At 42.4% G+C, this 25,750-nt stretch overlaps 2 long non-coding RNA genes across 11 annotated transcripts in view; both read left to right on the top strand.

Moving 5' to 3' along the window:
- The window catches only part of LOC110355641 (uncharacterized), a 107,190-nt gene extending 86,779 nt beyond the window's left edge, over positions 1-20,411 (top strand). For 5 of the 10 annotated variants that reach the window (XR_010470434.1, XR_010470437.1, XR_010470435.1 and 2 more), the window contains 4 exons: positions 6,722-6,914; positions 8,750-8,875; positions 9,435-9,533; positions 10,961-13,202. This is a non-coding gene — a long non-coding RNA (uncharacterized LOC110355641). The other 5 variants (XR_010470439.1, XR_010470440.1, XR_010470438.1 and 2 more) reach the window with 5 other exon arrangements.
- Positions 20,412-23,140: 2,729 nt separating this feature from the next.
- LOC110355620 (uncharacterized) overlaps positions 23,141-25,750 on the top strand; it is a 39,494-nt gene continuing 36,884 nt past the window's right edge. The window contains exon 1 of the long non-coding RNA XR_002408412.2: positions 23,141-23,248. This is a non-coding gene — a long non-coding RNA (uncharacterized LOC110355620). The remainder of the gene's footprint in view (positions 23,249-25,750) is intronic.

Here is a 25,750-nt window from a genome sequence, read left to right as displayed (position 1 = left end):
GATTATGGTTTCAGAGAAGCATTTACTTCCCTACACACTGGACATCTGGAAACATTACCCTGCCACATTTTATTAGAACATTGAAATCACCTCGTTAAATGATACAGAGAGATTTAGAAAGCAGGGTAATTGCTGAGAGATCAATCACAGATTAAACTTCTCATGCCATTTTAATATGTTCGCATTTACCGCTACAGACACTCATTCTGACCATTGACTAAATGTTTTCATCAGAGACTTCCAGATTTTCTGAGCCTTCTCCTGGTGAAATGACCCCCCCCAGCATTTTCCTGTCTTTGTTGTTGAGTGAATGAGCTGATGAGCAATGAAGCACATATGCCAAATTACTGTTTAAGTACAAAAAAAAGAAAAAAGAAAAGCTACAGTTGCTCTCCTCTTAAAGCTAGAAGAGTAGAACTGGGTCTGGACAGAAAATCCCAGCTGTTTATTCACATCTATTCCCTCAAATCCCCAAGTGGAGCTTTATTCCTCACAGGACACCACAGAGCAGATGAAATGGGGAACCTGCTGTTGTGACCAGGGAAGATTTGAGGTGGATAAGAGGGAATACCCAGGGGAGGGAGAGTTGGAGGGCTGACGGTGGGTGAGCATTCAGGGAGGGAGAAGAGGCATAGCGGGGAGAGCTGAGGTGTCTGCCAGCTGCCGTGGTGAAGGTGCATGCAGATGCTGAGCTGGTATCCAAGCTCTCAGAGCAAGAAGTTTTGAGGGAGGAATAGCCCTGCTGGTGCAGAGGTTTGGGGGAACAACCCTGCCCTGAGCCTGTGGAGCATGCAGTCAGGGGAAAAGAGCAGCTGCATCAGCTGGAATAGGCACTGGGTGTGCGATGCTGCTGGATGAGGCATTAAATTTGAGCAGACAGGTTGGAAATGAAGCTTATGGCTTTGCTGGGGAAAAAACACCTGAGGGAGTCGCCTCTTTGCAGGGATTGGTATTTTAGTGTTCAGGGAGCGTCTGCGCAGTCAAGGGAGCTGGCTGGATCCTACAAGCTCAGGAAGGGTCAGTAAGTGTCAGAAACAAACGACGTGGAGCATCTCACCCTGGGGGAAGAGCAGGTCTTGAAAGCTCGAACAGTGCGCAGATCTCTGGTAGAGAGGAGTAAATGGTCTGAGCTCTCATCAGTGGCATCAACAAACACCCAAGAGGTGCACACATGTTAATCGATGTGTTGGTGGGAAAGAGGAGACCAACAGTGCAAAGATGCTGGGAGGTTTTGAGCAGTGTTATTGATAAAGGCTTCTGAGAAAGAAAAATTGCAAACAAGAACCTCGTTTGGACTAGCACAAGCATCCTAGAGGTGATGGGATAGATTTGGCACAACTGGAAAAAAAAGGACATTTTCTGTGATGAGAGGAAAATGTTCCAAAACTGTGCCCTGTACCAACTTTTTTACCTTGTATGCAAAGAGAAGCAAGAGAATATAATGCCTGCATGCTGGACTTATGGTCTATGGTAAAGTTTTTTACTTCAAAACTCGATGCAATTGATGTGTCTACATAATTGTATATCCCTTTTGCTCTTTTCATGCAAACTTGTGTATTGGAAAGAATTATTCATCAGGTTAATTTTTATTTGCACTTTAATCCCTGTTTCTATCCCACTCCAAGCTAATGGTATGTGGTTTTGTTCTTCCCTTTAACTTCTGTAAATAGAAAGCAGACGGGAAGTCAGGACTGTTGACAAAAAGCAGGAAAAGGAGAAGAAAAAGCCTTGAGAAAATGATAGCACACATGGCACACTCTGGTCTCAGTGTAATGAGGAGGCTTGTAAAGACTTGCTTTTGTGGGTCATTTCCCCCTGCTGTACGGGATATTTTACTTCCTAAACAAGGATCACAGTGCTCCAGTTTTAGGCAAATAGACTGCAGATACATTTTCATAACTGAACTAGAATTACTCTAAAGGTGTGCAATTGCTCTCACTGTTTTTCATTTCTTCTAGACATGGCTTTTTAAATGTTCTGCGACTATTGACAACATTGGAAGGTAGTCTTAGGTCAACTTTTCCTTGCTTTGTTTCAGGTGACCAAAAGAGATACAGCTCTTTTCCATGTCCAGCTAGAAGCCGTGGAGTTTCTCTCTCTCTCTGTGACGTATTTTACTCCAGTTTCTGGTGTTTCTGCCTGGATCTGCTTTGTTAACTATGTCCTCAGTATCACAGTGAGGTGCTCAGCCATCGATGCTGCCCACATGTTGGCTTGTTCCAGGTGCAAGGAGATTGGCTTTCCTCGAATGGAAATCCAGACAGATGGCAGGAATCCAGTACAAACTCAGGCTCTGCCCCTTATAGACAATCTGGTTGTAACCAGCTTGACCCGCACGTAGAGCAAAAGTAAATCTGCACTTGGGCATGGTGTATGAAGAGAGCAGGGATGTGGTCTCTGTTGTTTCACCTCTGTGGAAGAGACACAGACACCTATGGGGGATGCCACACAGTGGCCTCTTCTAGAAATGAAAGACCAGCTCTTACCTGTCTAGTTCAATCTGATCTAGGACCCTTGACGCAATTTGGGTAAAATGCCTTTTAGTGGTCTCAGTTATTGACTGCTTTTTGATGTTACACTTGGTATTTGGAAAGTCAACGTTTGTGTTTCTGCTCCTTTGGTCTTTGTGGAAATGAAAAATGTTTTACTGCTCTTGCAAAATTGCACACTTCAGATGCACTTTGGTAATATTTTGCAAGAATTTTGTGAGCCCTCATGCCTGTTTCCAGGGCCCTTAAGCTTACTGATCAAGATAATTTTGCTCCCACTTCAAGATCTCAGGCTGGATCCAGCAAAGGCAAAGGCATACTTATTTCTACAAAATGCCTCATGAATGTTTCCAGCTTCACCTGAAAACAAAATACCTTGACAGCTTCACCATGTCCCTAATCTCACACCTGCCCATTCCCAACCCAAGAGACCCACTGTCCTCTTGTGTGCCTGCTCGATCCCCTTCCTGCCTGGGCAGCCTCTCACCTGCCTTCCCCCCAAAACCCACCCAGGCTTACTGACCTGCCGGGGCAGCAGCCCCTCTGGCCAGCCCCAGAGTCTTCAATGTCACGGTAAATCAACAGCTTGAATACCAGGTCAGTTCTCACCCACGTGCAAACCCTTCTGCTTTGGGGAAATTCCCGGGACCCAGGCAGTGTCAATGCTCCCAGCTTCAAGGCTCCCTCACGCAGGGTGTGAAGGCTGGCAACAGCAGGAATTCACAGCAGCAGGGTGTCACACTGCTTATTGCCTGTGAACTCGGTGTAACCTGAGCAACTGGGGACACAAGAACTGTATTCTGTGAGCTGAGGTCGTCCTCTGCTTTTGGTCTCACATTGACTTTGCTCTTGCATCCTCTGGGGTTTGAGTTTCATACTCACCTTTCTCTGCAAACAGTAAGTTTTGACCATCATCCAGTCAAAGCCAAAACCTTCCTTGTTCTCTGGCCTGAAGGACCAGGCTGGAAGGAAGGAGAGGGGCAGGAAGGGAAGGAATGGAGACCAGGCTGACCTCCTTTGCCACAGAAGGGGTCCAACAGGAGCAATGCCAACCTGAGTGCTTCTGAAAGCTGCCTGCTGCTCACCCTCCCTCCAGAAACCCTCTCTGCTTTCAGGAGGGGGAAGGAGTTCTTGTGGCAGCTCTTCTTCAGGCTGGGGGAAGCTGGAAGCCATGTAGTCTGGAAAGACTTCAGTGCAGGCAGGCTGGGGCTGAGGAGCCTGGACCTCTGCCTGTAACATGCCTCCCAGTCTTCCCAAGGTTAAATCATGGTATTGAGCAACACTAGAAATAACGTTGACCCGTGAACAGGGACCAGGGATTAATGCCAGTTTCTAGCCACAACTTACCCCTGACCTTCTTTTGTGATGTTGGGACATCTACCACCCCCAAGTGCCTATTTCCCCTCTCATCCCTGTCAGGTTTTCCAGGTGACTCCTTGTTCCTCTAGGCAGTGATGAAACCCAAGAGAGGCTACAGTCCTGGCTGGGAGGGCTGTCACTTCTGAGGCAGCATTTAAAAGTTTGAGGCTGATGATGGGATCTGAGCAGGTCCTGTCTTCAGTTGGAACAGTGCTCCTGCCACTGCCAACCAAGGAAAGCCCTACTGTGTCAGTGGAAACACCACTGAAGATGGCTCCAATAGCACAATACAGGGACAGACTACTGGGGAAAGGGCTAATGCCCAGTTTGGGGGCACGGCAGTTGTAAGGGATGCCCTGTCAGTGCTCCAGGTTTGAAAACCCAGGCTGCCGCAGCGGGTGCTTTTCATCCCAGCTTTCAGAGACATCACGTCAGCTGGGTTTTGTAAATATTTCAAGAGCATTTTGAAGTTCCAATGAAAATGGAGAGAACCTTTGATGTCCACAGACCCTTTATCCAACTGTACACATCACCCCATGCTTTTTCACCAATGCTGTTTAGTCAGTGTTCACTGAGGCCAAAGGGGTGCGAGGTGCAAAATCTTGGGTCCACTGAAGTCAACAGCAAACATATCCCAGGTTACAGTGAGACCAGGATCATAGCAAAGTAAGTCAAAGAAAGCGATTTTAGTTTCACTGTTTCTCTCTCTCATTAAAAACAACAACAAAAAAAATTTGATCAGAAAATCAGAGATTCTTCTGTTTAAAAAAACCCAAAAGTTTGGGAAAATGTAAATCAAAAAACAGGATGGAATGAGCAATATACGCAAGGTATTAATTTTTTAATTATTATTCATTTATTTTTGCAGAAAGGGTTGTTTTAGACATTAACCCATGTGAGAGAACCAAACTGGATATTTTTTGACTGCTAGCCTGGAAGTCTCTGCATCAGTATTAAGAAAAGCCTTCTGTGTGGATAGGCAAGGATTTGCCATATTTGTTTTCCCAACAAGAAATGTGGTTTTTTTTAACAAAATTATGATTCTCTTGTTGAAAATGCCTGTTCTGTAATATGGATATTTTGTGCATATTAATCACTCCAGGAGAAATTCTTATCCAGCAAGCCTGTTCAATGTGCTGCTTTATTTTCCTTCTTGTGTTTTGTTTCCCAAACATAGACACTAATAATAATTTCTGGGGCTCCCAGGGAGGTTCCCAAGTTTAATAAAGACTGTGTTGTGAGTCTTTACTATAATACGTTTCTGTTTGTTTCAAAACACAGAGAAAACCAATTGAGGACAAAAAAAAAAGAAGTATTGACATAAATTGGAGATTTTTGCATTACCTGTGTGGGTGTTTAAAGTGAAGAATACTCTGCCTGTGACAGCTTGATTCCAGTAGATATACTAGTATATACATAAAATTTCTAGTCTGTTTTCCTCTCTATTTGTTCTCTCCTTCCCTATGTTTTCTAATATTTTGTCAGTGTTTTGTTCACAAATAGCATTTTCTTTTTTTGTTTGTTTGTTTTGTTTTATCCACTAGGATGGATTTTTTTTTCATTTTCTTTTTCTCTCTTTTCTTTTTTAACTCACTTTATCTTCCCATCCCCATTTCTCTTCCTCTTTCTCCTAGTTCTGCCTTTGTCTATGGGAGCTCACCCTTATCCCCAATTTAGTGTGATAACAAAGGAAAAAAACAAACAAACCCTTGTTTTCAGAAGCTCCTGTCTGTCTCAGGACAAGCAATACGCTATGCTGGCTCCTGACAAAACATAGCCCTTTTGTTTGGCATATGCTAGTTCACCCCAGTTGAATGAAACAGCTTTGTTTTAGGTGTAGATATTACGTCAGGGCTGCCTGGCAGGTGCATCTTACAGCCAGTGTCACCCAGCAGTAAAATCTGTAATTACAGGTCATGGAGGTGGAGCACTCCTTTGATGTGACTTTTTCTGTTGTTGCAAGCGGATACAATTTGACTAAGATATCAAATGCAGATAGCAGTAAAAATTTAATTAACAAATCAGAGCTTTTATCTGGAGTTTTAGAACTCAAGCCAACAGGTTTCTTCAATCTAAAGAAATCAAGAGATGGAGGGGTGAAGGCAGTGCCTTTGTAGTGTACACAGCTTCTGACCTTTTTTTATGATGCTTGCAAAGATAAAGCTTTTTTAACTGTTAGTTTTCCCTTTGGAGAAGCTTTTAGATCTTCACCAAAAGCAAGGATATTGTTCATTGTATGCTTAATTTTCATCATTTTAACTCCTCAGTATGCATGCATTTTTTCTTGTGATGCTACAGATCACTTTGCAGGAGAAGACGGAGTGTGCTTGCACCTGCCTTCATGCAGCTGTGGCTGCATGGAGTTCCCCGGCACCCCAAATTCACATGCTGGCTTATTCCTCTTGTGCTGAGCCAGCCAGTGGTGGTATTGGAGGCCTGTGGGATGTAACATTTCTGCCATGATTTACTTACCATTTTAATAATGGAAGCCTGGTTGAAGTAAGGCTGAAACTTGGATCTTAGCTGCTGCTTCTGTAAGTGGAGAAGATGCTCTTTGCTTTCAGTCCTTTATAGGGATGCTGTTATGGCCAATGCAGCTAGGTACACAGATTGCCTTAGTTACGCCACTCATTCTGGTGGTAACTGAGAGATGGGAGAGCAGCATTCTGCCTGTTACGTGCTGCGAGTGTGGTTACTGCTGCCTGTGAACTGAAAGAAATGCAAATGAGCAATAAAATAATAATAAAATCAGTGCACAGTGCCACCTCTGCTAGAGGTGTGTCAGAGCACCCCAAAAGCACATAATGAGAGAAATATGAATAATCAGAGGAGGTACTCTTTATCTCAGTAATGTAACTGTCTTGCATTTATAGGCCAGATGTTTACAGACCAAAGCTACAAAATGCTGAAGAAAAGATTAAAGAAGAATACTGTGACCAAAAGAAAAATTGCCTCAGATGTTCATCATGATACTACGTATTTGACTTTTCAAGACTGAAAAGTCCTCCAGATGAACTCACACTTTACTGCAGAGACCACAGACTGATCTTCTGTGAGTCTGTGGAGGTGAGCTGCCATATGTACTTGTGTCTTTGTCAGTGCATCTGAGATTGGCCCAGGCATTTCTGCAAGTGTGTGCACAAAGATCCTATTTCAGGAAACATATACCAGTACCAGATAACACTTAGGAAAGCCTTAAGTACAGAAGTACTTAATCATGGTCTCAAGGACCTTCCTGAAATAAAGCCAAAGAATCTGAGTCAAAGACCTCTGGAATCAACACAGCACCACAAACTCATGCTCATGCAAATGGATGTTTAGAGGTGTTAGCCTAGAATTTTAATGTGCAGCTTTGGAATTTTGAGCTGACTTCTAGTGGGACTACTGAAATAAAATCCTATTGAGCAGGACAAAAAAGGCCAAGGCTCCTATTCATCTAGTGAATTTATGGTGCTGGGCATTTATAGTACAGTTACCCAATTCTAAAGTATAAATGGTCAAGCTACCGCTGTTGCAAAAGCGTCAAAAGCTTTCCAAGGCTGTAGCAGAAGTAAGAAGTGAAAGGAAAGAAAAGAAAAGAAGAAAGAAAGAGAGAAAGAAAGGAAGATTTGCCATCCCTGTGTTTAAGGCACGCAAATTGACTTTTTGACATTTGCATTACTAATTTTGGTGCTTTGATTGAAGTACTCTGTTACCATACTTTAAAGGCCCAGATATCACCTCACACAGCTAAGAAAAAAGGAGAAAAGACTTCAAAGTGAATAATTACCTGTTGATGATGTATTATATTTAAAGACTCTGGCTGTGGATTAAAGCTAGTTCTAAGGTTGTTAATAGCCTGAAGTAAACAACTAATGAATCAAAGAAAAGGAGCAAAAAGCAGCTATAGTTGAAGGACATTGCCATTAATACCAAAAGCAAGAGTTGAAGTGTTAAGTGTAACACAATAAAATACAGTAATTTCACACTAGATTGTATAAGAATTTAGAAAAATTGTCACAGGTGAATTACTAGGGGTTGTCCTTTGAGCTTTGTTCTCAAAGCACTTTGATGTGATGCACGGTGCCACAATTTCCACTGCTATGTTTTTTTTCTGCAATTTATCTGCAATTTTTATGTGGTGTGATGAATAGAGTAGATTTGAATGTGAAGAGCTATACCTACAGCAGTGGTGGAAACAGCGTGCTTCCATAAAGGAGAAATAAAAGTTCAAAGGAGGAGGCACAGAGATGGAAAGGGAGAGAAAACAGCTGAAAACAGTGCAGAATAAACTGGATGTCCACAGGGATCCTTCTGGTTTCTAACTATTGAGAATCTTGATAAAATAGGAAAGTGAGTGATTTGAAGGGGTGACTGGGAGAAATTATCACAACGTACTTTAGCTACGTAGATGGCAGCAGTGCTTCAATCTGTCGTCTCTCAATCATGGCCTTCCCACCAGGGCAAAAACTTTTAAAGCTACTGACAGTCCCCACATGAACAAGGGTGGAGGGTCTTCATTTCTTACAAAATGAAGCCCTAATTGTAGAAGCTTTAAAAGAAGGAGTGTTATTTTTATTTAAATATGTGGCAATTGAGGTCATTTGCAAAACCTGAACTTTTAAGGAGAATATACTTTTTCTCTTTGAATATTATTTTGGGAGAAATAAACTACTGTGAAACATTGCAAGCTTGCAGCCCATTATGCTGATATATACAGCATGGTGATAAATGACTATTCACTTCTTGTCAGACCTAAGCTTTTAAGGTTGCTAGATTTTCTCTGGGTTCATACATGTAGTTTAGGAATTGACTGGAAATAAGAGAAAGCCTAATGTGGACAATACACATGCACTGAAGAGCTAGTAGGTATTTCCAATGAGAGTGATTATTTTTAAGGCTTAAAAATCAATATATTTCAGGAAACAAACAGAAACAACAAGAAACCACTACCAGATAAAGCTAATGATGCCCTAGGAGTGGCCTACAGATAATCCCTGTCTTTCTGCATTTTGTGGCGGACTGGGGTAATATGACACTTTCTTGAGGTAAGTTGTAAAACCAACCCAGCTATTGAGCAACCCCCACATCCAGCCTCTGGCATGTCTGAATCATGAGCTTTAAGTTAAGGACAGAAGAAGTATGTACACAGTAGATTCCAAGGAAGAGCATCTGCATTGACGAAACACATGCTATCTACCTTGCTTTATGGAAGCAAGGCCCATGGGCTCAAGGTCTGCTTGGGAAAGTCACCCCAGGATCCCCATCCCCAGCAGGAAGGATGGTGTGTGCGTTAATCACAGGAGGCAGTCTGGTAGGAATCACTTCCTTTTTAAGAGCCAAGACTCTCTCTTTTCAACCGGAATAAGCCACTGGTTCGGCTCTGTGACCTGCTCAGCCATCCTTGACGGCATCAGTCTCACCGAGTGAGGACTCATCAGTCAGCACTCATCTCAGGGAAAGGATTGCTAATGTACATCTTGAAATACAACTCAGCCTGAAACAAGGGTCTCTGAAGTGGCAAGAAGGATGTGGTAATTTAAAAAGGCTGAAAAGGGCAGTGGTACATGTGATGGCTGAGGGCAAGGCTTCCCTTATGTCTTGTAGGGTTGCTGCTGTGTGTCTGCTCCTCTCCATGGAGGTGACTACTGAGGGACCTGGCACCATTGTATTTTATCAACAAAATCACTGACTTATATCCTCCAGGTAAGTGTTCATTGTATGCTAACTATATGACTTAACAGATAAAAAAAGTGTCCCAACTTCATTTTGAGTATCAATTTTTCCTTACCAAATGTTTGGATTCCTATCATCCACCATTCACTGTTTTGGAGATAGGTGTCCTGTTTGGGGCTGCAGCTTCAAGGGAAGCAGTGAGTCAGTTTGGCATCCCATCATCACTGGAGGAAGAGAGTCCCTTCCTCCCATCCCACCCCATCATCTCCCACCTCCCTTGCTGTCTCCTGGCTGTCAGCTCCCACTGCTTACCTGGTGCAAGCTCATGGGACCCTACTTCAGATGATTAAATTCAAATATTCAGCAGACTACTAACCTGCCAAAAGACTAAAACTAGCTCAGGGAAGTGTCTGACCAGCATGGAGCTGTCACAAGGGAAACTGAGGCAGCACCAGGAGGTTCCCTGAAAGGATGGAAGAGCATGAGAGAAGGGAAAGGCAGATGAGACCTGCTTTTTGCCAGAGGCATGAGCTGTGAAATCTAAATGGCACTTTTCTGAGTTTCCTTGGAGTCCCTGGAGAAAGCTGGGCAGTCTGAGCTGTTGAAGCTGAACTGCTTTCCAGGACTTTCTATAGAGAGAGCCTGAACAAAGAACGTGGACTAGAAAACAAAGTTTTGGAAGCTTAAAGTTAAATAAGGTAGAGCCCAACTGTAATCCTTGGCACTTCAGGTAAATGTTCCTCATTATCCCTGTACTCACTGTTTCCCAAACACTTGACATTTGTGCTTCCCCTCCCCATGAGTGACAATACTCAACTCACGTGCATGTTGCTCCCAGGGTACTAACCCCATCTCCAAGCTATGGGCTTTCTCACAGTGGGGCTTCACAGTATAGAAGATACTTTGCTGTCCTGTTGGGCCTCTGATAAATGAAATACCAGTGAAATGCCTGATAAGGTCAAAGGGAATCATGTAAAGTAAGTGCAGTGGTCCCTGCTCCAGACCAACTGTCCCAGACTCTCCACCAGCTCACCCCAAAATCAGTGGTTTGATTATGGCTGAGTCACATTTTTCACAGTAGTGTTCTTTGCACTGATGAGAGCTATGTAGATTAGAGGTCTATCCACACCCTCAGCTATTGGAAATGTCCCATCAAAGTACTAAGGGCTTGCGGGTGTCTTTGCTGGGAGCAGGTGGGCAGAAGTTAGAGGGGGCCACAGGACTGCACAGCCCTTGTCCTGTCTGTATCAGTGTGGTGGCCATCTACATTGGCATGCATATGTTGAGGGAAAAGCTAGGCAGATATTTCAAATGTGTTTTTTTGCTTTTGTCCTGGCTCAGACACACACCATGCATATATGCAACAACTGTATGTCTATTTGGGGTTCTTTCATGGACGGTACATATTACTGCAATAAGCTGGCCATTTCCGTGTCCTATCTCATCCTTGTCTGCAGGTTTTGCTGCTCACTCTGAGGATTGCATCTTGCTGAGTGTTTTGTGATTTACTCCCAGATCTCTTCGAAGTCTCAGACTTGGTTTGTTAAAGCTCACTGGTTTAGTGCATTATTTGTTCTGTAGCAATGCCCAGAGGCACCTTTTTTGCAGAGCAGCCTCTGTGTCTGGTACACATGCAGCTGTTTGTCCTAAGGTCCGAGACACATTCTCATAGCCTTGTCTCTGCCTCTCTGGCACATGATGTTCTCAGCCATCACTAAAGATTAATATGTTCCATTTGGCACTGTCGTGAGAAAGCTATCTTGTTTGGGGGAAAATGTATTATTAAGCCCAAAGCAAAGATGCAGGCACTTTTTGGTGATGGTGTTGATTATTCACAAAATGTCATTCCCGAGTTGCCTTGTTTGCCAAGTGTGGGACATATGTTAGTAATTGGCAACGTGTAATGTGGATCTCTTCTATAAATGGCTGTTTCAAAACACAATTAGTAATAAAATAAGGAGGCTAAGAGGTTCCACAGAAGATCCAACACTGCACCTCTTTTTAAACTGTTATCACTAGCAGGCAAGACTTGTTCTCCCTCCTTGTCCAGACTGCTTTTCTTCCTGTAAAACCTCAGGCCTGTTCCCCATTTTTGCTCGTGTTGCAACTTAGGGTTTTTTTGTTCTTTGAGGAGACAGCTAGTTGAAATCTATGTCTGCTGTTTCTTAATATGCTTTCCACTGACTTGTGGGCTAGCTTTATTTGAACAACTCCAGTAACGACATAGAATGATTTTCAAGGACCTGGAGGAGGAAATAATTCTATGAAGCTCCATAGCTCCTATGGATTCTATCTCTTGATTTTAGTTACACTCCACACGGACATAAAGTATCAATAGATACCTTAATAGAGTCAGAGGCTTGAATTTGCTGTCATGTCGCCACTGTTTTGATGTGAAGGCATTAATTCAGATGGCATAATTGGTAGGGTTGGAATAAATCTTAACATATCAGCCCCAAGAGATTTACAGCAGAAGAGTTTGAATGTGCAAATATTTGTGCAGGTGTGCAGATCTACAGACTCTATTGTTATCACAGACCTGTTCAACTGAGGAAGTTATTGGTCTGTAGTGATGGAGGTAGAAACAGGCTTTTGAGACCTAAATACCACTGGATAATGAATGGTAAGGACAATACAATACACATAAGGAGGAAAGTGTCACCTGTATGAGGCGCACTTGGAAATGGCATTGGCAAGTTTGTCTGATATTTGGAGGGGCAAGATTATTTGGTTGTTTGGTTAGCTGGTCACATATTTTTTTCATGCAGGATAGTATGAGTTTGAGTGTGGCTGGGGTATAATGATGTGTAGATGGATGCTGGAGATCCAGTTTTCTGGTGACATGGCCTAATCTGTCAGCTAGCAAGGAGAAGAGAAGGAGGTGCAGATGATTGATACAAAGTTATAACCACCCTTTTTGATTGTTGGTGTATTTTTTCATGTCTTTTCTGGACTCCTCTTTGCTGTGGGACACTTGTGTAATAGAAGAACTGGTTCACATCTTTGCACGCTCTTTCCAATGCAACACTAGCCGCTGTGATCCACTCCCAGTAAATATTAGTTAACTATTGCAATATGTTTTTTGAGGGGTGTAGCCTAAATCAGAAGTTGATGCAAAATACCGCATCCCACTTTCCAAGCGGCAACCATGGCCAAATTGTTCCACGCTTCACATGGAGCAGCAGCCCAAAGAGCACTAGGGGCAGCAAGAATCTTTCCACTGACTTCAAAAAGCTTTGACTCAAGCCACCCAAGACAATGCTAGGCCCTGTTTTTCCCCAAAAGGTGAACATGGCTTCAGAAACATTTTTGAGAGCCTGTCCTCTTTTATCCAGTGTGGCCAGGAATGATCCCAAACCAGAGATATCCTGGCTTGGGAGTGGTGGTGCTGCTTGGCTGGGAATGGAGTCAAACCTTCGGCTTTTTTCCCTTTGTTTGAAGTTTCTCAGCCTCCAGTATGTGAAGCTTTCCCTGGCTCTTGGGTAGGAGAATGCAGGTTACTCTTTCCATATGGAGTCAGTATTTGTTGAACTGTTTTTCCAGTTTGAACTGGTTATTTTCCCATTAAAGAAGGAAAGAGGGGTAAATTTGGTCACTTTTTGGAAGGAAGTGGAATTGAATTATTGTTCTTATCTACTTTGTATCTGTGTAAGCCCTGTGTATGTGTTCTTGTGCATCAAATGAAATAAAAAACATAAATAGAAGGTCTGATCCCTGCTTCTCTGAACATACAGTTTTAATGATAATGGATTTAAATCCAACTGTTCAATTCATCATTTATGTACTTTGTATGTGGATGGTACAGTCCGATAGCATCACTGACTGGTAAGAAGTCAGCGGAGGTGTTCTAGCAGGGCTCAGGCATCATGACCACTATTGCGAAAACAAAACAAAACCAAACACAAACAAACAAACAAACAAATAACATGCACACAAAAAAAAACAACCAACCAACCAAACTCCAGAAGTAAAAGTATCCCATGCAAACCAAAGAACTGCCTTGGTGACCCCAGGGCTGAGCCATTACTTTTCAGCTCAGGGTTAAAACTTCTTATTGTACACTTTCAGGACATTAAAAAATGCAATGGTAGTTAGAGAGGTTAGATAACATTAAATAACTTCCTCTATTTCTCATTTTCAGTTCTCTCAACTATAATCTGTTAAATTACATCTTGTTAGCACAATGATTGCAACCCTCTGGCTCACAAGCGATGGATAACAACATGCCATGGCCTGACCCCTACTGTTGCTGCCACATGAGCTATGACTATCCAGGGAGCAGCAGGAGGAGCATGGAGAGGTAGCACTGGGCCATGCAGAGAAAAGGGATCAGGCATGACCAAGTTAATCACCACCACCCATTAGCTGATTTCTTCTACACACTCTTCTTTCCAGTGGGAGCCAGAAACAACAATATAACATTATTGCTGACAGTAGTGCCTGTGTTGGGATATATGTTTTGCTGACAGGAGCTGAAATCTTTGAGGTATTTGCCATTGGGAGCTTGGTCCCATCCCTCCTGGTTTGTTTATTATTTGCAGCTCTGCTGCCTCCGTCTCTTGGCCAGTTGGCTTGTGTGGAAAGGGGATTCCTGGAAGAGCAGCGCGAGGTTGGCTCAGGCCTTGGGGGGTCGTTACCACGTCCCCAGTCATGCACTTGATGCTGAGATGCTGAGTGATTTAGGACCAGACACTTGCTGTCTTTGCCTCCATTTCCCTCTCTGTGAAATGTTGATGGTGGTGCTTGCTTCACAAACAGCATGAAGCTGTGCAGTTGCCAAGCTCTCTATGAGGCAACACATGACATTAATTAGCTGTGTTGTATAGGCCCAACACTGAGAAAGGAAAACGTTGTTTTGTCATTGTGGCCCTGAGAATATTATGTTTCTCCATCCATCTTGAACAGCTGGCCTTGTAGGGAATAAGTTGTGCCCTTTGCCTTTTTGTGTTCAGATACAGAAACAACCTGTAAATATGATGACACTCAGCATTTATCATCTGAGCTATCGAAAGATTAAAACGTCATGTGCTCTTATTGGTTGTCTTTACTTGGGTTCCAGTATCCGACATTCTACTTTGTTTGCTTAATGTACTAAAAAAAGAGCTAAAAACAAACTAACAAGTTCCTTTGTTTTCTCAGTGTTCATGCTGTTTCCCCATTACTTATCAGGCTTCTCCAAATTTCTGTGAATTATACACTAAGGATCAACTTCTGCTTCAGTTTGAAATCAATTGCAAATTTCCCACACACTTTAACAGGAACAGAAGATGTCTCAATGCCTCACCAAAGTTTTTTAAAATATGAAGATGCTGAGTTCCTTAAGAGGGATGCTTTGGACTCTTCAGACTATGAGTTGATTCACTAAATCCTCTCTTCATGCAAGAAAGCGGAAAACAACCCCTTGACTCTCTCTTTCATGTTACTTGAATAGCAAAAAGTGCCTCGTTGGTTTGTGAATTATACTGATTATACCATGGTCTTATGGATTACTATGCATTTTTCTCAACAGGGGAGAAGCATGCAGGGTAATTTTGGCAGTTGATTATGTATTTGGTTTGCATGACACGGCTTTGGTAACAGGGAGGGCTACAAGGGTAGCTTCTGTGAGAACCTGCTAGAAGCTTCACCTGTGTCTGACAGAGCCAATGCCAGCCAGCTCCAAGAGGGATCCACTACTGTTCAAAGCTGGGAGGCTGTGCATCCCAGAAGGCTGTGACCTGATGAAGAGCCCATGCTGGAGCAAGCTCCTGGCAGGACCTGTGGCCCCATGGAAAGAAAGAGCAGCCCACACTGGAGCAGGTTTGCTGGCAGGACTTGTGGAGGATCCACGCTGGAGAAGTCTGTTCCTGAGGGACTGCACCTTATGGAGGGGACCCACTCAGGAGCAGTTAATGAATAACTGCAGCCTGTGGGAAGTACACACATTGGGGAAGTTAATGGAAAACTGTCTCACATGGGGGGGACCCCATGCTGGAGTAGGGGGAATGTGTGAAGAGTCCTCCTCTTGAGGAGGAAAGAGTGGCAAAGACAACATGTGATGAACTGACCAGAACCCCATTCCCCATCTCCCTGCACTGGTGTGGGGAAGGAAGCAGAGAAGCTGGGAGTGAAGTTGAGCCCAAGAAGAAGGGAGAGGTGGGGGGAAGATGTTTTAAGATTCGATTTTATTTCTTATTATCCTACTCTCATTTAATTGGTAATGAATTAAACTAATTTCCCTGAGTCGAGTCATTTTTTCCTGTAACTGTAATTGGTGAGCGACCTCACTGTCCTTATCTCAACCTACAAGCCTTTTGTTTTATTTTCTCTCCCCTGTCCAGCTGAGGAGGGGAGCAATAGAGCAGCTTTGGTGGGCACCTGGTGTACAGCCAGGGTCAATACATCACAGAATATTACTATCCTAGTTCCACCAATATAATCATAGCCAAAAAAATGTTCAGCATGGGATGGTTTCTTTGTTTAGCATTTTGGAGATGTCAAACACCTATTTTTTGCACAGATACTGCGTGACCTTGGGATCCAGTCTATAGCTGCATTACATTTGATACGGGTTGCTAGAAATTAAGACCTCAACAACAGGCTGTCATTCACACCTTTTGCAGAGTGGGGTGAAGGTATGAAACCTCCTCATTATAAAAGAGGTGAATCATATTACTGGAGAGGATCACATTACTGGACTTCACGCATTTGATGAATCTCTGGCCTTGTGTTTGCTTCACAGTTGCCTTCAAGATGTAACAGTGGAAACAGATTCAAGTGCTGCGAGGGTCCAGATTTCAAAAGATCATGGCTCTGTGTGATGGAGTGCATGGCCAGCAATGCAGGAGGAAAAAGACCTGATGGAAAGCCCATGGTTGTATCTCTCTTAACTCATGCAATAATCACTGTAGCTTCCTTTCTCAGCTGTTTCCTCATGATTCATTGATTCTTCTGCCCCTAGGCTCCGAGATTTCATGGTTCCTGGCAGCCCACCAGACTCTGAGGGAAGGAGGCCATATGTGTGTGATGAAAAGGATGAAAGCTTTATACAATCAGGTCTATTTTCCCTTCCTTGTACAGGCGCTTGTTTATCACCGTAGTTTTCCTGAAAGATCAAAAATAAAGTCTTCCTGGTTTTGGAGCAGTAAAAAGTAGTTTTTATTGCAGAAATGTGACACCATAGGTGTTAATGCGAGTCTCATTATTTTGATTCTTTTACATAAAAGAATGGTGCAGCTGCCTTGCCATATTTAATACTGCATTGTTACCAACATTGTGAAAAGGCTTCAGTACAAAGTGATCTTAACAAGTAACAATGACATCACACCAACAGCAATAATCCAAAGTAGATTACCTCTTCTGCCTTCCTTTGTTTGCCTTTGCATTTCTGTTCCAGGTGAACTATGAAATGCTCTAGGCCATGCATTTTTCTGAGGTGACCACAATCCTTCAGTAGCAAGCATCTCTGCCCTTTAGCTGTGAACCACATGGTACTCCAAACAAGACAGCAAACCACTAGGAATGTCAGCTGCATCCCACCCTACTTGGAATTTAAGATTTTTCTGATGACAAAAATATTTTCCTTGGCTGATACTCTATGATAGTAAACAATAATAATAATGCTTGCTTTTAAAATGTGTTTTTCTAACCTTGGAGTCTGAACACTGTATATCACATACTTTTAATTGAGTCTGCTCTTGTTTGAAAAGGTTTGTATTACCCTTAAGACTTAGGAAAAGACATAATACAAAGGAAAATGGATTCTCAGCTGATGCAATCCAGAATTCCTTGGCTTTATTGGGGTGAATGACCAGTCTTGTTTTTCTCAGCCCACCTGTTTGACCATTACACTACAGGCAGATAGGGTGTTATCACCTTTTAAGAAATAAACACCTAGCTATCAAGAATCCAAACGATTCAAGCTGAGATGTTTTACTTTGCAATGCAGTGAATAAACACACCATACCCTAGTAACTCTAGCATGTTTTTCAAGCAGATACCCGAAGACGTATATTCAGTAGCTTTGAAACTATTGCATTACTATTTTTGCTCTTTTTTGCTCTCTGTTATTTTTCACTTTCATTTTTTTTCCTCGTTTCTTGTTTCTCTGCTTTCTTCCTTTTTTTTTTTTTTTTGTTTTTGGGGGAGGGGTGGGGTGGGTCCCTCGGTATTATTATGGTTTTGTGGTTTTCAAGGTTATCTATCTGGAAGAAAAAAAAACACTGGCTTGTTTTCTTTCAAGGAAGATTTTGGTTGAGGTAATAATACATTTGCGGTGAACAGCAAGGGGCCATCCGTTTACTGCTGAAAAAATATTCATAAAGTAAACATATCATTGAAATACATAGAAAAGGACAAACAAAAGCCTCCCAGAGTGCCTCTCTCAAGGCTGTTATTTAAAGCTTTTGGATTGTTTCAACTCACATGGCTTTGAACAGAGCTTCTGAGGATGTCTGGGCTAAAGCCGCCCACTGTTTTACTTGAGTGACAGCCTATTCTCCCATTTCTTCAGCTACTGGTCTGCAGGCAAGCATACAGGCTGACCTTTTATCACACGTGCAGTGACTTCAGGATACTGAGAGGGCCCTGGATTTGCAGAGGTCCACCAGACCTCTCATATTCCCTTCTGCCACTAAATAAAAGGGAAATATTGCCTGAATGGCCTCCCCATGAGCCCTTGATTATTTGCAAGACATGCTTGCTTATAGTGTTAGGTGATGAAACATTTTAGCTTCAATTGCCCTCTCTGCATGAACACGAATGGGCAGGGATCCTAGGAAAAGAGTTCTTTGTGTTTTCATTTCTTCTGTTTGGCATGTGAGGGTCACCTTTTGACAGAACAACTGGGAAATTCAGCCCCTTCTCCTAATGTTGTTAAGGCACTGAAGGGATCTGGGAGGAACACAATTAAGGCAGCAAGAGCCTTGCCTGCTCTCTGTCTCAGAAAGGTCCAGGCTCAGGGAGTCTCCCTGTTGGTTCCTCGACCTAAAATTACCCTGCCACACTGAGGTGGGACTTCTCACCTCTCATATGTGCCAGCTGCAGTGGAAGAGGATGAGGTGGGAATACCTGACCAAGTCTGCTCAAGATATTTCAGAGGATGCAATCTCTGTAACACGGCTCATGCTCTTGAACTGCTGGCTGCCTTGTCGCTGTGCTGGCAGGCATTTTGATCCTGAATAAGTGTCACTGTAACAAATTTGGGATGTTAGGTGTGAGGTCTGCTCCAGTGATCTTAGAATGTCATGATACTTCACCATAATATATCCACAGGGCAGCTGGAAAAAGTTCAGAAACAGGCAACTAAGATGATCCAATGTACAGAAAGACTCTGCATGAAGGATGACTAAGTCAGGACTTTTTTGTTTGGAAAGGAGATAATGGAGGAGGAGGTGATGGATTTACAAAAAAAAAAAATCTTGAGTGGCATGAAAAGAATGAGTAGATGGGTTGTTTTACTCTTTTCTAGTATGAGACATGAAAGGCATTAGATGAAGCGAATAAAATAGTAGGGCTCCAAACAAAACATCTTCTCAGGCTGAAATTTTGCATGGATTCAAGGAGAGACTGGAGAATTTAATGGAAGAGTAATCCCCTGAGAGTACTAAATACATAGAAACCACAGCCTCATCAGGAAGCTTCTGCTCTGGGGGAGTGTTACAGGGAGTTTTCATATGCGCCTGTTCAGTAGGCATCCACTCTTGGCCATGGTGGGGAGCAGAGTAGGGGCTAGAAGGACCTTCAATCTGACATTTTACAGATTTTCTTCACTTCTTCACTGCAAGGAAAAGTCTGCAAAGCTGTAGAAAATAAGGGTAGGTTTTACATCATTTAACTTTAACCATTAGAAAGCAAAGGCTCTAGTCACTTATAGAATCATAGAATGTCCTGAGTTGGAAGGGACCCACCATGATCATCAAGTCCACCTCCTGTCCCTGCATATGACAACTCCACAGTTCACACCCAGTAATCAGCAGTGCAGAGGGCACATCACCCACCCTAAGACAGGCGTCCAGGAGGATGAGTGAATCTTCATCTCCATCTACCTTTTATTTCTATTTTTACGGGGGGTCTGGACAGCCGCCTAGGTTTGGATGAGTACTTTATAACTTTAGTTAATCTTACTTCAGTGAGACTGATCCTGATTAAAGCAGGTTTTAGCAGCAAGTTTCAGGCCTTTTACTGCAAGATTTAAAATGCACACTGTGTTAAGGCTAACATTTATTAGCTGTGGGCTCTGATAAAAGCATGACTGTGATTTTCTATCTTCAAAGGTCAGTGGGCTGCAGCAACAAAACCAATCAAGTTCTGCCTGGGGTCTGAGGAAACTTTATTTCAGAGTGTGGGACTGCTGACATTTCACCACGCATTTAGACGCTGCATCTGAAACTAATTAAAAGGAAGGTGACTGATAGTTGATAGACACAGATTGCTGGCTTGTGTTGTACTATCCAGAAACATTACCTGACCATTCCCAACTGTTGTTCCAGCATGGGGTACCACCAGCTGTCTCATCAAATCACACCACAGAATAAGAGCAGAGAAATCTTCCAAATCTTCCATATTATCCTGCCACAAGAAAACAACCACCACAGACAAGACCCCAACAACAAATAATAAAATCTTGAAAGCTATTTTTTTTTTCCTCTGATTATGTTTTACCTTCCAGGAATCAGATGTAAACAAAGTCCCATTTCTTTCTAGCTTTGTAATCAGCAGCCTTTGTTTTTGTAAATGTATCTAAACTGCTAACTTAATTTGCACAGCACTTGAGTGACTCAGAAAATTCTTTCTCATCCAGACTTCTAATATGCAGTGTGACAGACCTTGGCACTGGTGAAGCATCATACCCTGCTTGTGTTCTGTGGATTCTTCTGTGGATGTATTAATCATTACAGCACAGCTTTCCAAAACAAACAGATATTGCTGAATGTTGTATACATATTAATTAAAATGAAATAGTTGTATTTTTTTTAGTATATATCTGTGTTTTAGTTCTTCCTTTTATAAGAGATAGTGGCATTCAAGAAGCAAAGTCAAATTTGTCCCAGAATTTAGATTTCATAGGGACAGACTTAATAAAGCCAAGATCAGCAGAAATAGCCCCATTCTATTTTCTCTTTCTAAATATGAATGGATGTAATTGTTTAAATGTATAACCAGTATCTTAACAACACAAATATTTGATCCCAAATATGAAACTGGTAGGAAATGGGTTACTATAAAAAGAAGTGAGGAATTTGTTTTCACTAACTTGACTGAGAAACAGGCACAAATCTTAAAATCGTACTTTAATTTTCTTTGAATTTTAGAAATATCAGATGCTATTTGATAAGTAGGTATGGAAAATAATGAAAAAAATCTTTGCATACTAATGCTTCTAGGTCCTACAGTGTTGTAAATGCTGCTGGTCACATCTAAATGTCATTAATATAGAGTTGGTGGAAGGGTGGAGTCAGACCCAAGGCCTTTGTTATATGCTCTCTTTAACCTGGCCAGACCTTTAGCTGCCACGATCCTTGCTGTGTTTGCAAAGCTCAGACATAAGTGCTTGTCATCTAGGGAATGAGAAGCAATAGTATGCCCGTTTAAAAAGAGGTTTGTTTGAACACATTCAAAGGCTACGCAGCATGGGAGAAACTCATCATCTGAGCCAGCATGGGCACCTCAATACTCTGAATATTTTTATGGAACTTCTGAAAAAGGATGAGCTGACAGCATCTTACCTTACCTAGTACTCTGAATGTTATTCCGTATTGTCCTTGAGCAAGGCTGCCTGGGGGAGGTAGGGCTGGTCGAATGACTAAGAGCTATCAGTATTTAGACACCTACCTCCCCTTCACTTAAGTTAAAATTAGGCACAGAAAAGCCTTTGTGGATTCAGGCCTGGTGGGCAGTGAGATATGGCAGGGAACCAAAATAACCTGCAGGAACAGTGCAGTGGCAGCGGGTGTTTTGTGGCTATGCCAAAGGTAGACGTACCAAAGGAATTGTCTCTGGCTGCACTGTGCCATCCTCCTCTCCATGTAGGAGTGAGCCCACGCTCACCCGAAGTCAATGCTGACTTTCTAGGATGGATGGGAATTACAGCTGACTAAATAACTTGTGGTAGCTGTCCCATCAGCTCTCTGAGAAAAGTATTTCCTTAGAAGCATTTCTGGAAGTCCTCTGCAAGTTTGTGATGTGGGACTTTTTAGTAGTATGCAAGAAGTGATGCTATGAGCAGCCGCACAAGGGTTGGACAGTGTACAAAGAGAGCTTCCAAGAAGGCTAATATCAACAAATATAGGTCAGATACACATAATCACTTATCTGTTCTGGCCACGCTAACAGTAAACCAGCTGCAAACATATGCAGATTACACGCTGAGTCTACTTCAAAGGCTTTTTACAGTTCCTTAACTTGGACCCAAGCAGGGCAATGCGGGTGCCAAGACAGACACAGAAATCTTCCTTGGACAACCATTTCTCATCCTGGCATTGCATCTTGATTATCTCCTTTCAGAAAAGGCGAGCTGCTAATAATTAGCTGGTTTAGTTGCTGTTATAATTAAGAAGCTAGGCTACATAGCTTGCATGTTTACATTTAATTTTCAAGCCTAAAGGAAGGGAGAGAAGCTGGTGAGGGAGAAGGTGGGTCATGGGTTTTAGCTGGAATAATCTGTGGGTCTGGGCAATTTAACTACAGGACCATCAAATATCCAGAGGAAGGATGGGGAAGCTACTTCTCATGTTCAGCAGCTGTTACAGACAGTGTGCTGAAAGTTTTCTGCCCTGCAGCCCTCTCACTGTCACCATCCAAGACCTGCTCTGGAGGCAGAGGGATGGGAGAAACCACATGGAGCAGTTAAAAGCCAGATTGCGAGCCGGGAGCTGGACAACATGGGAACAAGTGGCACGCCTAGTGTGCAGGCCACGTCCCTCTTAACCCTGCTCAGAAACTGCAGTCTCACTTTGCAAACTTTCTGAGGATTTTTCATGAGCCTTTTGTGGTGGTGATGTGCACCCAGGCTCATACACACTGTGTATGACTGGTGAATCAACACTGACATGTTTTAAGCTTGATAAATTTTTCATTCTTTTTTTTTCCAGAGAGATAAAAGATCCTTACAATCCTCTTTCAGCTGTAGTCCCAAGATATTTTCCATATTGGATACAGATTCCTTATCTTACTAGAAACAAAGGTGCCACAAGGATTGTGTACAAAGACACATAGCAAATAGGGCTGATACTTCTGGACTGCAAATCCCAAAGAAATGTCATCACAAACATCCGTTGACTTTGGAGTCATCTAAAAATGACAACTGAGCTCAGCTTCAGTGAATTAAAAAAAAAAAAAGTGTAAGCCTTCATAAGAAAATAATGCTGTGCACATAGAAAACACTTCTTGGGACTGTGATTTTTCTAAAGTGCTGTGAGTTGAAAGTTGTTTTTCATTCAACAGCTACAGCTGTGATTCCAGCTGTCCCTCCTAAATGTTATTTGTTTCGGGAAGCCTCTCATCTAGAGACTGAACTTTCAAAGAGACTCACAGTTGTTCATCCCAGACTCCCTTTTTGTGCTTCATTGTGTATATGCTGATGAGCTAAGGGTGGTTGCCAGCTGATAAATTACTAGCAGGTGATAAATTGATAGATAACCTGCTCATTAGTTAGAAGGCTTGTAAGTAGAGTAGGGGAGAAAAGACTGTGGAGGACATGGGCTTTAGAAGGAGAGTGCTGTCAGTGCAAGCTGATGACAGCTCTTATGGGATATGGTTAAAAAAAAGTAAGTAATAATATTGCTGTTGCATGTAGTTTGTGCTGCTTTTTGGAAGGGGTGGCTGAGCACTCCCACTATGGCTGGAAGTTTTTCTTCTTTAGCTCCTTATACATGTGGACTTTTCTTCTTAAGACTGCATAAATAGTTTGGTGAGCCTGAATGTATCCCTGTAAGACTGCACTATTTTAATCTTCTAATGAATAGCATTGATGTTTATTAGGGGGGGAAAAAGTCTCTTTCTTGGGAAAACAAGGGGTGAGTATTCCATGATTAATGCTGACAGCATAGCTTGAAATATAAGGCCATGCAATTGTACAGCAGTGCCACCTTCCACCAAGTAAGGTCCTCCTTATTGAAGAAGCTTTCAATGTTAGTAAAACTGCAGAGTGCATTGTCCAAAATCAAAGCATCACATGTGGTTGCTACATTTGAATTTTAGTAAAATTCTTGTAGATAAATGTTGTGGGTGCTGGCAGTATCTTGTAGTTTAAGGGTTGTCAAGACAGTAAATGCTTTCCAAGGTGTGCATGGTTGGTAGAAGCTATCTCTCTGCCCTTTGTTAGCCAGAGCTCTCATTTAATACCTATTAAAACTTAGTTCTTGAAATCTGTCCATGTGAGAAACTTTTAATGAGCTGGACTTCCTTGAAATGAGGCAGGTGCAAACAAGTCAATTTAATTACTTCAGCTTAAAGTAGCAGTTTTCTTGTGTAGTCACTGAGGACTTTTCTCTTGCCTAAAGCCATTTCTGACAGAACTAGGAGGACCTGAAAATACTTTTGCTCAGTCAGGGCTGGCAATCAGTATGAAATTATCCATGTGTTGGGTGATATTGTAGTGAAAGTGGTCCCTTGCTGTCATTTTTGTCAATACAAGCTACACGTGCAAAAGACACAATACTAGAGTTAGGCCCAGGCTTATGGATCCCCTGTGGCTGTCTCCACATCTATGAAAATACATGTCAGTGATGATGCACCAACTTTAGGAGCTGTTCCAGGTGTTGTCCCCAGAGCACCTAATGGAGCTAAGAGTTAAGTATGTGCTCCAGGAAACAGAAGAGTAAACATGCAAAATATGTTAAGCCCAGGTAGCCAATCTGTGAGGATGTCATGCACAGGATAAACCAGGTACTATGGCAGATACATTGGGGCTTTCACAATTTGTTCTGCAGTAGGAAATTAATATAAAGTTCTGCACTGTGTCTACAATACAAGGCTGGAAGCAGGTAACTGGCTGTCTCTTTCTGCAGAGGTTTGCCACTGCAGTAAGTGTAGCCTGGAGGGGTTTGTACCATCTGCAATGGACTATCATAAAACAGTTTAAGCGACAGAAAACTATTCAAGTAGCTATTGAAGCATTGTTACTTGGCAACAAATACTCCCTGTTAAAGTCTGTGTAAACGGTTCACCAGAGGAAGCAATACTGGCTCCCTAGAAAGTGGTTTTGAAAGCCTATCACTACAAAATTTTGGCAAAATTCACACCATGAATGTATGGTGACACTGGTATTTTATGCCCAAAGTTAATTCAGTGCTGCAGGCAGCTTTATTCCAAATTCCCTGGAACTGAAGAAGCATTGCAAGCAGTCAGTAATATGTTAATGTAAATCGCAAAATACTTCTGAATATCTGTGCCTAGCAAACACTGTTTTTAGGGTGAGGAGGAAGTGGGTCTGAGGACTTGTGTCAACAAAGTTTCAAGCCAGTCTCTTCTGTCATTTAGTAAACCGTCACTGTAATACAGGGTCACTGCTGCTAATTTTAACTACTGGTGAGTACTTGCTAGTGGTATAGAACACCATCTTAAATCTTTTCAAAGACCTATGTGAGCAGCAGTTTGGAGGGAGGCTATTATTTTTTTTACCCCATTAGAACAACAGAGAGAACTGGAAGGGGAGAAGTCAATAAACTAGACAAGCTTCTTGTTGATCTGGGATCATCTTCAGCTGAAAATTTGAAGCAGGAATATCAGACTAAGGATTGGGTGAGAATTATTACTTTGAGGATTAAAGGACAGAAAAGAGTTTTCAGCCCATTCTGAAGTTTGGCAGCCCCTTGCTTAGTAGGGGTTCTTTCCTTAAAAATATATGTTACCTTGTGGGGGTTCCCTCTATACCTAGATATTTGTAGCAACATAATCTGTGCTGCAAAGGTGGGAATAACTGTATATGGGAAGCATAGGAATAAATTCTCAATAGCAGAGGAGGTGGTCTTCTTCCAGGTTGTGCAAAACCCGCACTGGGGAATGTCTCCATATATCTCTATCTTTTGGTGAAAATACCATTTTAAGAACTTCCTGCTCTCTTCCCATCCACAGAACCTTATTCAGCAACCTCCCACCTCTCAGTCCTTGGCTGGGATGCACAGCTCTTTAGGAGACCACTGAGAAACTATATCAGTGAATTGTCCAGAGGCTTTTAGAAATCTGGATCAAAAAAGCATAAACCAGCCCTGTGCCTGAGCTAATGAGCCCTATTTGTGTTAGCAGGGTTACTACTTCTTTCAGTCTGA

This window comes from Columba livia, chromosome 2, assembly GCF_036013475.1.
Source record: "Columba livia isolate bColLiv1 breed racing homer chromosome 2, bColLiv1.pat.W.v2, whole genome shotgun sequence".
Taxonomy (NCBI): domain Eukaryota; kingdom Metazoa; phylum Chordata; class Aves; order Columbiformes; family Columbidae; genus Columba; species Columba livia.
The sequence above is the reverse complement of the archived record's forward strand: the minus strand, read 5'-3'. Positions and strand labels throughout refer to the sequence as shown.